At 37.6% G+C, this 14,432-nt stretch overlaps 1 protein-coding gene across 2 annotated transcripts in view; it reads left to right on the plus strand.

Moving 5' to 3' along the window:
• LOC107560302 (synaptotagmin-1-like) overlaps nt 1-14,432 on the plus strand; it is a 203,735-nt gene that overhangs the window by 94,240 nt on the left and 95,063 nt on the right. For both annotated transcript variants that reach the window (XM_016244442.1, XM_016244444.1), the window contains exon 3: nt 1,948-2,030. The gene's annotated coding sequence lies outside the window, so the exon portion shown is untranslated. The remainder of the gene's footprint in view (nt 1-1,947; nt 2,031-14,432) is intronic.

Consider the following 14,432-nt stretch of genomic DNA (forward strand, 5'->3'; position numbering starts at 1 on the left):
CTCCCATGGATGCCGTTTTTGCCCAGTCTCTCTTATTATTGAATCATGAACACTGACCTTAATTGAGGCAAGTGAGGCCTGCAGTTCTTTAGATGTTGTTCTGGGTTCTTTTATGACCTCCTGGATGAGTCGTCGTTGCGCTCTTGGAGTAATTTTGGTAGGCTGGCCACTCCTGAGAAGGTTCACCACTGTTCCAAGCTTTCTTCCTTTGTGGATAATGGCTCTGACCGTGGTTCGCTGGTGTCCCAAAGCCTTAGAAATGGCTTCATAACCCTTTCCAGGCTGATACATGTCAACTATTCTGTTTCTTGTCTGTTCTTGAATTTCTTTAGATCGCGGCATGATGTGTTGCTCTTTAAGCATGCTTCACTTTGTCAGACAGGTTCTATTTAAGTGATTTCTTGATTCAACAGGTCTGGCAGTAATCAGGCCTGGGTGTGGCTAGTGAAATTTAACTCAGTTTTCTAAAATAATGTGGTTAATCACAGTTCTTTCATGATTTAAGAGGAGGGGCAAATAATTTTTCACGTAGGGCCAGGTAGGTTTGGACAGCTTTTTTCCCTTAATAAATTAAATTATCATTTAAAAACAGCATTTTGTATTTACTTGCATTATCTTTGCGTAATATTAAAATTGGTTTGATGATCTGAATCTTTTAAGTGTGACAAATATGCAAAAAAATAAAAAAACAGGATGGGGGCAAAAACTTTTTCACGGCACTGTATATATATGTATTCCAAGTCTAATAAGGTCATATGAAAGCTTTGCATGAGAAACAAGCCTAAATTCATTATTTATTCACTACTAAAGTCATTATTCACTGATAATCTTTCCCTCCAGTGAGCTGTTGAGTAAACATCCGCTGCGACTAAATCATTGAGTCAATGAGTTGACCAGAGAACCGTGTAAGTCTGATTCATGAACACATCTGTAAACCAAATCAGTAAGTTCACGAGTCATTTATCACAAGGAAACACCCAAATATGCTGACTTCCCTACTGTAGTATGTGAAAAACAGGATGCCAAAAGAGGATTATGTCTGAATTCATTGTATTCAAAACAGAGGCGAAAAATGTCCTACCATTACAACTTTTTATCATACGTATGACTTCAGAAAACTTGGAATATAATGCACAATTCATATAGACAATGTTTTATGGTACATTTATAGTGGGTTTTTTGTCTTGTCAGGTGTGGAATGACATGAGGGTGAGTAAAGTTTTTTTTTTTTTTGGTGATTATTATCCAGAGCCCTTCTTGTTACTCCATCCGAGATCACCTGCTCTATGCCCAGCATATTTAGCCCATGCCCGTGACAGGGAGTACCTGTAGTGCGAAGATTTCTGTCTGCTCTTTATTGCAGTTCCACCGCACATTATGCAATTTAAGTAGCCTGCAATTGAACACGTAGGATGTCAGCTGTGAAACCAACCTGTCGATACCAAACTCGTATTCCCCACTTAGTGAGTGAGATTACCCAGCTGATTGGAAAATCAACAGGAGGAAATGACATTGGCTTTATTGGTTATTTCTTAATGCTTGCCTTTAAGTCTATTGATTGTGCCATAAGAACGTCTCAGCTGTTTCTGCACATTATGTTGAACAGATTAAGCAGGACTCAAGCCATATTGTGTCTGATGTTTTTCCTCTTTTTTTATCTCAAATAAAAAAACAGTGGAGAAAATTGAAATATTTATTTATTTTGCCTGATTTGAGCTAAAAAAATGGATTAACTTTATTTTATAGATTTTTTGACAAATGTTACTAAGAAGTCCACTTGACAAGCACTTTTAGAGATTGTAGTCTTTCCTGGGAATGTTGCCAAGATGATGACAGAGTGAACTGACTTCATTTTCAAGAATTCTTTTTTTTTTGTTGTTGTTGTGAAATCCAGGATTTCGTCATGTGTATATTAGTTTTTGTTGACCTCTGCTCTTTCGTTTTCAGATTAGAAGAACGCTGGTCCCTGTGACTTCAGTAAGAGAGAGAGTCTGAGGCCAGCTTCAGCAGCAAGCTACCTTGAGTTAAAGGTTAGTCTTTGTCCTGTTGCTTCAAAGACCAGATGCGAGCACACACACAGACACGCATGCATCCGTTTGGTTTCATTAGAAATGCCAGGGGGCTGGAGAGGTTCCCTGTCCATTCACAGCCAAACACCTGCAAGGCTTTCATCCCCTATCTGTCCACTCAGCCTTTATCACCTGCCACCCAGTCAACCACAGCACAGACACACACGCACGGCATCTGAACAAACCATACACACCAGACATGCCTCTCGCACTGCTAATTCACACCGCCGCATGGCACACACAAGTCAAAATACCACACAAAACTTCTGTGCACAGCCCCACACAGCAAGTGTTCACACATTTTGCTGAAAAGGCCATCTTAGACCAGAATGAATTTTCACAGTGTCTTAACCAAGCGTGATGCAGCAAGGCGGCAAACAATAAAATTTATTTCATGTTAAACGAAACCAAAAATTTGGAATATGTTGAGCTAAAACACTTTAAATAATGTATAGGCTTCAACATTTTTAAAAATGATATTTCCTGACAAATATCACCATTAATCTTCATTTATTTTCCATGTTAAACTTTCTGATATTCAGGTGCTTAAAGTTTTTTTGGCTAATGTTTGGCTAAGACAAAATTATTTTCTCATTCTTTTGACAAATACTTTAGGGTCTGTAAAGAACATTATAAAAAGCAATAGAAGATTCTTGAGAAGCACCATCAAAGTCATTGAAATATGACGTTGTGACTGGTAAGGACACATAACCATGCTCTTGACCAGCTGAGCTCAATTGACCAAGCTAGTCAAGCCATGTCCCCTAAACATATTCTGGTGACTGGTCTTTTCAGCAGTGCTCACACCAAGAGCTCCACCTGGTTCAAATACCTCATTTTGAGTCACTGAGGAAATCAATACATGCTCCAAATAATATAAAAACAGTGTGCTCTACCTCTGTCAATCTGTCATTCTCATTCAATATGTCAATTGCAAAGGCTGCAACTCTGCAGTTTCTAAGCAGCCTATTTACTCTCATGTGGAAGGTGCCAAAGTGAAAAGGTTTGTGTGACTTAGCTATCCGTTTCCCCTTCATGGGTTAAAGAGTTTGACTAATGCAATATTGATTTCGCTCTCTGGATGGAGAAGACACAAACGGGAATGCATCTGTTCAGACCAACTTAAACATGTGTATGTCGTCAATGCTTTTTTGTTGTTGTTGTTGTTTGTTTTTTGCAGATAATTTTTTTCATTTCTCTACAAAGAAAACTGGCCAACCAATAAGATGCAGCTGTAACATAAGACTATAGCTTCACAAACAAACTATTTTGCTCAGCATCAATGAATAGCAGAGGAAGAATCCCTAACCAGCTCTTTTGCCTCTGTATTCTTGTATTTTGTGTTATTTGATGAACACCATAGAAAATACTAAAATCTAAATGGCTGTTTGATAACAGGTAAATTCTATTTGACTTTCTATGATCTGCGCATGTCAGAAATGGAAAATTGCACTGCACATTTTTTTAAGCGCCACCTACTGTTAGAGAGTGAATTTGCATTTTCATTCAGCCTGTCTTCCATTTTTTGCATTGGTTTAAACAGACAAATAACATGCAAAAATTGGATCAGCTTTTCATGCCAAACACTGGTGTTGAACTAAGTAAATGGGGTCAATTTTGATTTCATGCGGACTTCAGCAAAAGGCAAGTGTTATTGATCTTTTCAGCAATGACCTACTTGCATGTTTAAGGACGTTTTCCCATTATGAAGGTTTCCGCACATGACTGCTGTGTTTTACAAGGAATCTATTGATGTCCCATTGCTGTGGGACAGGGCAATTCGTTTAGGTGTTGTGATGTATTACCAAGGCCCGACTGTGTTGTTGGGTCATTAGTTTACTTAATACTGGATCCTGGGGAGTGCTAAAATACTGTGTTCTCTCACACATCCATCGCCTGCTGCGTGCATGTGTGTGCGCTACCATCCACTATTTTTCCTTTTCTTCTGCAAAAGCCTCTGAGAAAATGGAAAACCAATGTATGCTATGATGACTTAAGTTTAGGAGTGGACTTTAACCTGGTAGCTTTAATCATCGCGGACTAACAGGCAATTAAGTACATGACATGCATTTTATTAATACCGTCAGGCAAAGAGAACAGAGGCGATTCCATTCCAACACCTAGTTCACTGCTTTGGAAAAGCCATTTTATAGTGGAAGTTCATGTGAAGATGGATGAATATTGCTAGTGTTAAAAGCCCAAACTTTCAACACAATTTTTTTTTTAAGCTGCTTTATTCAAACGCACTCAAAAAGGAAAATATTTTTTCTTTATCTAAACCTCATGTTATTCCAAATGTTTACCTCTTATGTAACTCTCAAAATCAATCAGTGACATCAAATAGCATTAATTTTTCTGTGCAGTGAGTGCTACAGCTGAGGGGAAGATTACCAGTGGAAAACTTCCTTTTTTTTTTTTTAGTTAAACTGTCAAAATGTCTAGTTGTCTTGTAGAAAACGTTTGGACTTAGTGGTACTTATATGATCCTTTTTAGGTTTGACAGTCCCTGGTCATTGAATAGTCTTGTTGGAAAACAGCTACATTCTTTAGAATTTATCCTTTTGTCTTCCGCGGAGGGGGGAAAAAGTCATGAATGATATATATGACAGTAAGCTGCATAAATTATTTTCTCATTGTAGTAAATAATCAATACTGATTCAAGTAAACTTTTATTATATTCACTACTGATGAACATTTTGGGGTCAGTCTTTTTTTCCCTCAAAAAATAACTGTTTTCAACATTGATATTACTTAGAAATGTTTCTTGATCACAACATATTACAATGAGTTTAGAATATTAGCATATAAGATAAGTAATAGTTGATTTGCTTTGTTATCATTGGAATAAATTACAATTTTAAATATATGAAAATAGAAAACAGTTATTTTAAATGGTAATAATATTTCACAAAATTACTGTTTTTACCGTATTTCCGCTAATACAGCATCAACTATAAATGCAGCCATGGTGAGCATACAAGACTGATTTTTAAAAACATTTTGAACATTAGTGTTTTTTCTCCCCCAACTTCCTATGCTACAATTACAGATGTATTTTTGTGTGGGTTGCGCTCTATTTGTTTGCTTTGATGTAACTGTATGCGCATTTCAGACCCATTATACCTAGAGACCTTCAGTCCTCAAACACTTGAGTGGACGTCACTCTTGAGGAATGTTTTCAGATCAATTGACTTCTAGGCTACTGTTGATGTAACTCCAGAAGTCACAATTACAGCATGAGGGGGCTGATTCTAATGCGCAGCTTCATTACTTGGAAGGGATTTAACCGGATGGTGCAACAGTTGTATGCATGATAATTGAATTATCAGACTCTTGACAAACACATTTAATGAGTGCTCTCCAAAGCCGACCTGATCCTAGGCCCAATCCACAGCGCTGATCCTGTAGAGACCCACACACATATTGCCTCACCTGTCCAGACCGAGTATGCCGAGTTATTGTGCTTGATAATTGGATCAGTGACATGACACCTTTTTTAATTTCCAGATATTTTTAATTATTCAGAAATACATCAAAATGCAATTCATAGCTACAATGACTTGTATAACCCTCTTCTACGATGAGCATTATTTATTTTTTTACATTTCTGAATTTATGTTCATTTTATTCTTTTTTGGGAAGACATAAGTTATGCGGTTCAACCAACATGCAGAAAAAAACACAACACAGGAAATGACCCCTGCAGACCCTCATAAAAGTGTGTAATACCATTAATACGTTTCTTAAAATTTGTTTTCATGACAAGGCTAGGCTTAAGCATTTTTGAAAATGCAGTAGAAGTTTTCAAAACCATTTGAAACCGACCTGAATAAAACTGCACGTTTGAAATTATATTTTATTTTGTATATTGTGTTGGTTTATTTGTCATTGACCTATAAAGAGTATAAAATTGTGTAGTACATATAAGAGTGGGCCGCTTTGTATGAGTGTATATGAACAAGAGCCTTTATTTGCAATATGATTATGGAGTTCCCCTTGGTGTGAGGTCATCGGGGTCAAATTGGAGCGATGAAAAAGACTTAATTGCTCACCCTGAGTGGATTGGTCAATGAGGCGGCTCTTGTAGATGTTAAATCACAGCAGTTCACTCCAACTCTCTGATGTCTCCATTAAATTGATCCCAGTGGGACCGACTCCCTCAGTCTTCCTCGCTAACATGGAGAGCAGCACAGGTGTTTACCAGATGCTGCCGGACAAAGGAATCCTACTACATCTAGATCTTTGAAGAACTATGCTTTCATCTACAGTTATTAGCTTTGTGTTGGAATAAATCCTGAACAGCAACACTTACTTTCCATATACTAAAATTCAAACTGGCCTTGTTGACAAGCATGAAACCAGGATGGGCAATTAAAAAATGGCAGCATCTGGGTTTACACATCTCCAACCTACCCAGACTATATCTGCATAAATTAAGTAAAGGACCCAAGGATTGGAAGTGCAGAGTATGATTACAATGGACATCCTGGACGTCTCCTCTCTCACACTTCATTATCATCCCAACTTCATTAACTTCATTAACATCTGCAGCGTGCCCTCCTCTCCTGTCAGAAACAATGGCCTCCACAGGTGTCAGGAGGAGAAGAGAGGGGGTGTGTGCACATTTTTGGGTGTTTGCATCTAGTTTGGTAGCTTTCGCCAGCGACCACTCTGAAATGAACACCTGCGTTCATTGAAGAAAACATGGAGGGTGCCCAGGCATCCACAGAATGACAGAAAGAGACAGTGAGGAGATGATGAAAATAAAGTTGTTTCGCTTGAGTCTGGCAGATTGATGCTCCTGGCAAATGGGAAGCATAATTAAACTATCAGAAGTAATTAAGAGAGGTTTATTTGCCTAAAATGCATTTAAAATCTCCTGCATATATCTGCACCAGATCCGAATGCAAACACACTCTATCAATTCAGCTCATTTTAAACTGATTATAATTGTGTTGGATTCGCCAGTTTTTAAATGATGTCTACAAAATTGTGCAAAGCCGCCTTGGAACAAACTTATAAATGTATTTTGTGTGACACCCAACTGTTTTAAGAACAAATGAATATAAATTTTATTCTCTTAATTAAACCTACACTTGGGACAAAAATGGGCCTCCATTTATTAGCAGTGGCCTAATGGGTGTATTGTTAAAGTAAGAGTGCATGTACTGTATCTAAGTTGAGAACAGGCATGCACTCACGTTAATGATGCTCAGTGGGTGTATCCAGTTTTCACAGCTTAAAGTACCCTTGACCTTTTGTTGGGCTGAGAGTCCTCTCTTGCTCAAGAGACATGCTTTGATGAAGGCCTTCTTTCCATTTGCACTCCGTTTCTCTATGCAGTCTTCATTCATCTTGGTCTTTCTCCAATTGGAGACATACTTTCAGGACTTTGAGTGGAATTTCAATGTTAATGGCAGTCTGGAAGGGAGCTGCGACCTTTATAACTGAGAAATTTAAAAGTTAGTGTGAAACCCACTTTTTTAGGACGTAATAATTCTGCTTGGCCAATGTGCAAACAAAAATGTTCTATCCAGATGTATATGATGTTAATGTTAAGACCAAACTGAAGCTTCTTTCTTGTTACAGTGGCAGTGGACTTAAAGGGTTAGTTCACCCAAAAATGAAAATTAGCCCTTGAATTACTCACCCTCAAGGCATCCTAGGTGTATATGACTTTCTTTTTTCAGACAAATCCAGTCGGAGTTATATTAAAAATTGTATTTGATCTTCCAAGCTGTTTAATGGCAGTCAGCGGGTGTTGCAGTTCATCAGTCTAAAAGAAGTGAAACAAAGCGCATCCATCCATAATACAAAGTGCTTCACACGGCTGCGGGGAGTGAACAAAGGCCTCCTGTAGCGAATCGATGCGTTTTTGTAAGAAAAATAACCATATTTAAAACGTAATAATCACTTTAATCTAGCTTGCGCTCACTGTTGTACACGGAAGCAGCTCCGGGCGGATGACGTAGAACATCGGCGTTGCGCATGCGCCGCTCAGAAGTGACGAATGCGGAAGCGCAGGGGAGAGATCAAAACAAAACAATGGTCTCGAATTAGAAGTACAAAACGAAGATTTGTAAAGAAGAATGTCGGAGGATTTCGATATAAGCCAAGAGGAGACTGGTTTTCCTTTGCTAAAGTAAGGAAACTTTGCTTCTTTTGCTCCTGTAAACAAACGTTGGTTTTCACGAAACTCACCAACGCATGCGCAACGCCAACATCTTACGTCATCCTCCCGGAGCTGCTTCCGTGTATAACTGTTGGCGCAAACTAGATTAAAGTGATTATTACGTTTTGAATATGGAAATTTTTCTTACAAAAACGCATCGATTCGCTACAGGAGCCATGTGAGGCACTTTTTATTATAGATGAATGCGCTTTATTTCACTTCTTTTTGGACTGATGAACTGCAACACCCGCTGACTGCCATTAAACAGCTTGGAAGATCAAAGACGATTTTTTATATTACTCCGATTGGATTCATCTGAAAGTTGAAAGATGGCTTGAGGGTGAGTAAATAATGGGCTAATTTTCATTTTTGGGTGAACTATCCCTTTAATGTGTAAAAACAGTAAATGTAGCAAATCAGTTAGGACTACTACTACTTTATTTAATGTATTTTTAATTTTATTTTTATTGGTTAATATTTTTACTATTTATTACTAATTATTTACTATTATTTTTACTATTTTTACTAATATTATAACTTTTCTCTTTATTATGCCTATGTAAATCATTTTAAAGTACCATTGTGTATGAATTTGCTATGCAAATAAACTATTTAGATATTTACTGGAATTGTATGCGACCTAATTCATATTCATGAGCTAAGCTGACAAGGTTTATAATATGGCCTGACAACTTTTTAAGATTGTTTCTGTACCCCTGGATATAAATACAAGTCTTATGTACAAGGCAGTCTTGGATTTTGAAGAATACTTTTTGCCAACAAAAACCTTTGTCGAAAATGGGATTTGTCGGAATGGAACATTGACTAAAGCCTCATGTTTGCAATGAGCATGCAGACTCAGTAATACCTTGTTTAAGATAGGCAGTGTTTGTTTTCCCTAGCACCTTCTCGGTTTCTTTTCTTTCTTACTTTCTTTGTCTCACTTTGTAATATGAAAAGAGTCAGTGAGTTTGGCACTCAATTGTGGTTAGCAGGTGTAAGTGAGCTCTGTGTTCCTGGTTTACCTCATTAATGTGGCAGCTGAGAGCTCCATTCTTAATTTATTTTTCTGTGCTAAAGCACACACTCCTCTGCCACTAGCACATCTGAGATTATTGTATTAAGCACTCTTCTGTAGACCATTTTTTCAAATCTGTCCACCTTGCTGAATCCTGGCAACCGACTTCGGGAATGAGCTGATGCCCTAGTGGCTCTCCATGCTCCTGTAAGAAATTACATTGATGACACGTTTTTGATCAAACAACCTTTTCAAAATCCCTTACAAAAACTATAGTGATGTATCAGATAGTAATACCATGGTACTGAATAATTATGGCTGATATTGATTCTGAAATCCGGGTGGCCAATGAATTGTAAATACATACATAATACAATGGACTACTCGCACAGCTACTTCTGCGTTCAACTTAATATGGCTCAGGCGTTTCTGGAAGAATTAGACAGTCTGCATATAGACAGTTACACAGAAGAACACAGATTAGTAAATTGTAGGGCTGTCAGTTGATTAAAACAATGAATCATGTCCCCTGTGTTAATATGAACTATATTGAACCTGCTGAAATGTTCCTATAAATATTTAGTTTTTCCGAATGCGCATTGTGAGAAATTAAATACATTTCCCTACTAACCTTTAGCAGTTCCGTGTTTGTCTTCACATTAACATTGTTTTTAGTATGGCTCATATTTCAGACCTGTTTTGTTTCCTTTTATAAATGAATTTGAGTCATACACAGGGTTTGCTTGTGTGTGTGTTGCTTGTTGTGCTCTTATTTCAGTCCATAGTTTGAATGAATGCGGTACTTGCCTCAGGAAATGTAACACAATGTTAAACGTTAAACAATGTTATATGTAATTAATCTTAAAGATGAATGTATTGACAGCACTACTACTATGAGTATTAGTTAAGACTTTTGGCATAAACACATACATTACATGCAATTAAATGATTGTCAGTGAAAAAACATTAAAACATTTAATACAAAAAAAATAAAGGTTTGTTCTGATATATTCTCTTGTCCCTGAAAATGCCCAGATTAAGTCATCTTGCAGACACTTATTTTAAGCAGTGTTTAGTGTACAAGGTGGCTACAGCACATTAAAAATAGACATATTTGTAAACTGTTATTCCATACTATTTGAAAACTGAAATGCGTCATGAAGCTTAGTGCTTTAGACAACTTAATATGGCTCAGGCGTTTCTGGAAGAATTAGACAGTCTGCATATAGACAGTTACACAGAAGAACACAGATTAGTAAATTGTAGGGCTGTCAGTTGATTAAAACAATGAATCATGTCCCCTGTGTTAATATGAACTATATTGAACCTGCTGAAATGTTCCTATAAATATTTAGTTTTTCCGAATGCGCATTGTGAGAAATTAAATACATTTCCCTACTAACCTTTAGCAGTTCCGTGTTTGTCTTCACATTAACATTGTTTTTAGTATGGCTCATATTTCAGACCTGTTTTGTTTCCTTTTATAAATGAATTTGAGTCATACACAGGGTTTGCTTGTGTGTGTGTTGCTTGTTGTGCTCTTATTTCAGTCCATAGTTTGAATGAATGCGGTACTTGCCTCAGGAAATGTAACACAATGTTAAACGTTAAACAATGTTTTATGTAATTAATCTTAAAGATGAATGTATTGACAGCACTACTACAATGAGTATTAGTTAAGACTTTTGGCATAAACACATACATTACATGCAATTAAATGATTGTCAGTGAAAAAACATTAAAACATTTAATACAAAAAAAAAAAGGTTTGTTCTGATATATTCTCTTGTCCCTGAAAATGCCCAGATTAAGTCATCTTGCTGACACTTATTTTAAGCAGTGTTTAGTGTACAAGGTGGCTACAGCACATTAAAAATAGACATATTTGTAAACTGTTATTCCATACTATTTGAAAACTGAAATGCGTCATGAAGCTTAGTGCTTTAGACCATTCCATGACAGTGAATGAGATGTAAACCTTTAATTTGAGTTTTTACCCAGAAATCAATAGAAAACTGAAAACAAATATTATTGATGTATAAGCAAGGGTGTATTTATATTGTGGAAATGACACACGCGCTAGTAACTTGTTTGTTAGTCAGTCCATTGGAATAATTATTAGTTAAAATAGTTATCATTTAATGCTGATGATCTTAATGTGCATAAATATTGTAAATAATTTGAGTGATTTTTATTTACTTTTCATTTATTTATCAATGAAGGACAATTAAGAAAAGCTAATATGTCTTTCTCAAATAGCCTCAGAAATAGTCTTCACCACAGATGAAATCTTTGCTTTGAAAAATAAATAGACTATGCAGTAAGATCTGGCCCTGTTTAAAAGCTTCATGGTGCTTGCAGAGCATTATAGCAGTGGCTGGTATTTATTGTTTATATAGACATTGCCATGGTAACAGATGTGCCATTGGGAATTGAGCTATTATGCCTTAAAAGAGAAGAGAGGCTCAATCAATTAGCCACCCAAGAACCATCTGACCTGAGATCACAGATTGGGATACTTTTCACAAGGTGGACACCGTCTTGCTTCAAAGGACATCATCTGGCTCAAAGGTCATACAACATTCTGTTCATTTTGAGCCAGCGTCCCCAAGAGGGCAGTATTATGCTCTGTGTAAACTGCAGAGTGATCAGCCGTCACTGATTACAAAACGGGATCCATCCTGATTCTTAGCAGCAACTGATATATGAGAGTTGATGCATGTAGTATGCTGAGAGCTGGAGAGATACGACAGATGAACCCAATGTGGCATGAGATAATAACGGCTTTAGCAAAACACAGGTGAAAATGTGGAAAAATCCAACACTCCCCCCACCTTGGATCAATAAGCTTACATTTATGTGGCGAGTATACGCACAGGTCGCTGTCATTCTCACCTCTCCTCTAGCGCCAGTTGGCTGACTCTCAATTTCCTCTGTCAAGGAGCTGAATATAAACCATCTACCTGCAGTGCACAGCGAGATCCAATACACATCTGTTTAAATAAAAAAAGACAGCAAGAGACACGTCCCCCTGTAAAGGTTTGCTGTTTGGAGCAGAAGGCTTAACAAGGGTAATCATTAAGCTTTGAGTCTGTTTGCGCTGGGTTTGAGTTCCTGCCTGGCTGCCTGTGAAAGCACACACACTTCCTGTTCCATCAATACTATCTCAAACACTACATCATACACGTTTAGGGAGATGTTTGGAGATGGCTGTCCCAAAAGGATGCTGCATTAGCATCTTATTGTATGAAGTTGAAAGCTGGTCTCACTTGCACTGATTCCAGGTCCCTTATCTATAAAAATAGTCGTTCCACACTACTTAGTCTTGGATTGTCATTTTTTGAAGCGGAGTTGTAAAAATAATTTCAAACAGGTTTTTCCAAACACTGTCATTGGTCAGATAAATAGATGTTCTCTGTTAATATGTTTCAAACAGGACAATGCTGATGGCACAAATGAAATGAAAATGAAAACAATCAAATGGTTTACTTAGCAATATATGGTTATATGGTATATGGTTTGTGATTTAAATTTTTTTATCAAAATCAAAACAAAATACAAATGCTTGCATTTCCTAGAAATTACTTTCCTTTTCTGTTGACATAATTTATGCTATTAGCCATTGGCTAGTAGCTAAATAGCGTAATTGTAGGCATTATTTTATCAAACTTACATTACTGTCTGGCTCTGTTCTGGTATGTAACAACCACGTATCACCTTCCAATCCTAATGGACACAATCAAGTCTCACCTTGTATTATTGTTGGATATCCTATTTCACTCATATATGTTGCATTTTAGTTGTAAAATGAATGACAATTCTCATTTACTAGAACATAGAAAAAACACACAAGGTTGTGGAAGAGGTTATAGGATAATATTTAAGGTGTTGAGAGTGTACATGAAAAGCAAAACCTGACCTGTATCTGTGCGTTCAGAAACTGAGGGGATGTCATTAATGGCCAGCAGCTTATTCTGTTGCTGAGAGGCTTTTGCTAATGTAAACTGTCAGATAGAACACGTTGCTGCCTGAGGTGCACACGTACAACGGAAAAATGAACCGTCACAGCATGAGAGCAGTATTAGACGGAGTGTGAAAAAGAGAAGAGAAGAGAATGAGGTCAAGAGGGAGAGAGAAACCAAGAGAGAGAAGCAAAGATTGATATAGCACAAAGGGAGCGATCCTGGAATTCCATGCATCAGACATGAGTGCTCTGAAGTGTGTAGCGGAAGTGCATCCAACCTGCAGTGAGTCCACCCCATCTACCTTTTCCCTGTTTTGCAGACTCGGGCAGTGATGAGTGTTTCTCACTGAAGGGCATGACCTTGATGACAATTCAAACCATTCTCATTCCAACCCCTCCATTTGGTAATGCCTAAAAATCACAATGCCCAAACAGCACCTAAACTCAACACAACAAATATACAAATCAGCTGATTTAGAAAATGCCTGTGTTTAAAAACTCATAATTAGCATTAATGTTGTTCTGAATTGGTTTGTAGTCACTTTAGGCCACCGCTCCGCCCCCACTCCCCTCCCAGGCCGAGCATCTGGACCAGGGGAGGGGCCAAGCAGCTGCTCCGGGCTCACTGTGCATTTGCATACAGTTTCTTTGGGAATGCCCTTGACTGGCTCTTCAAGGGGATGTAGGCTGTGAACCGGTATGTCAATCCCTGTAGTGTAGAGCAGCAGCAGCGTGTGTGTTTGTTTTCAGTGTGTGTGTACATTTTTTTTTTTGTACAGATTTTATTGATATAATGGATTTGGTTCAAGACCTCGATTTTTACATTTTACATCATGTGGCTATCTGTGACCCTATCGATACAGACCTGTGATGCCGGTTGAGAACCTCTCAGTATTCAGTTAACTGCTGAATATTCCTTTACAAAAGAATGCTGGTATTCCTTTACAAATATTGCCTTAGTCGTGTAAAAAAAAAAAAAGAAGAAAAAAAGAGATGCTCATCCCTGTTCATGAAAGACAAAAGCAGAGGAAGAGAATGTTTGTTGAGTAAAGAAACCAAATGTATGTACACGAGAGTGCTCATGTCACAGCGAATGAGTTAGTGCCTTTAGAGAGAGAGAGAGAGAGAGAGAGAGAGAGAGAGAGAGAGAGAGAGAGAGTGTGTGCATGTGTGACGGGAGAGAGTGAGAGTGTGTGTAAAAGAAAGAGA

The sequence above is a fragment of the Sinocyclocheilus grahami genome, unplaced genomic scaffold, assembly GCF_001515645.1.
Source record: "Sinocyclocheilus grahami isolate Dianchi unplaced genomic scaffold, SAMN03320097.WGS_v1.1 scaffold719.1, whole genome shotgun sequence".
Classification (NCBI taxonomy): domain Eukaryota; kingdom Metazoa; phylum Chordata; class Actinopteri; order Cypriniformes; family Cyprinidae; genus Sinocyclocheilus; species Sinocyclocheilus grahami.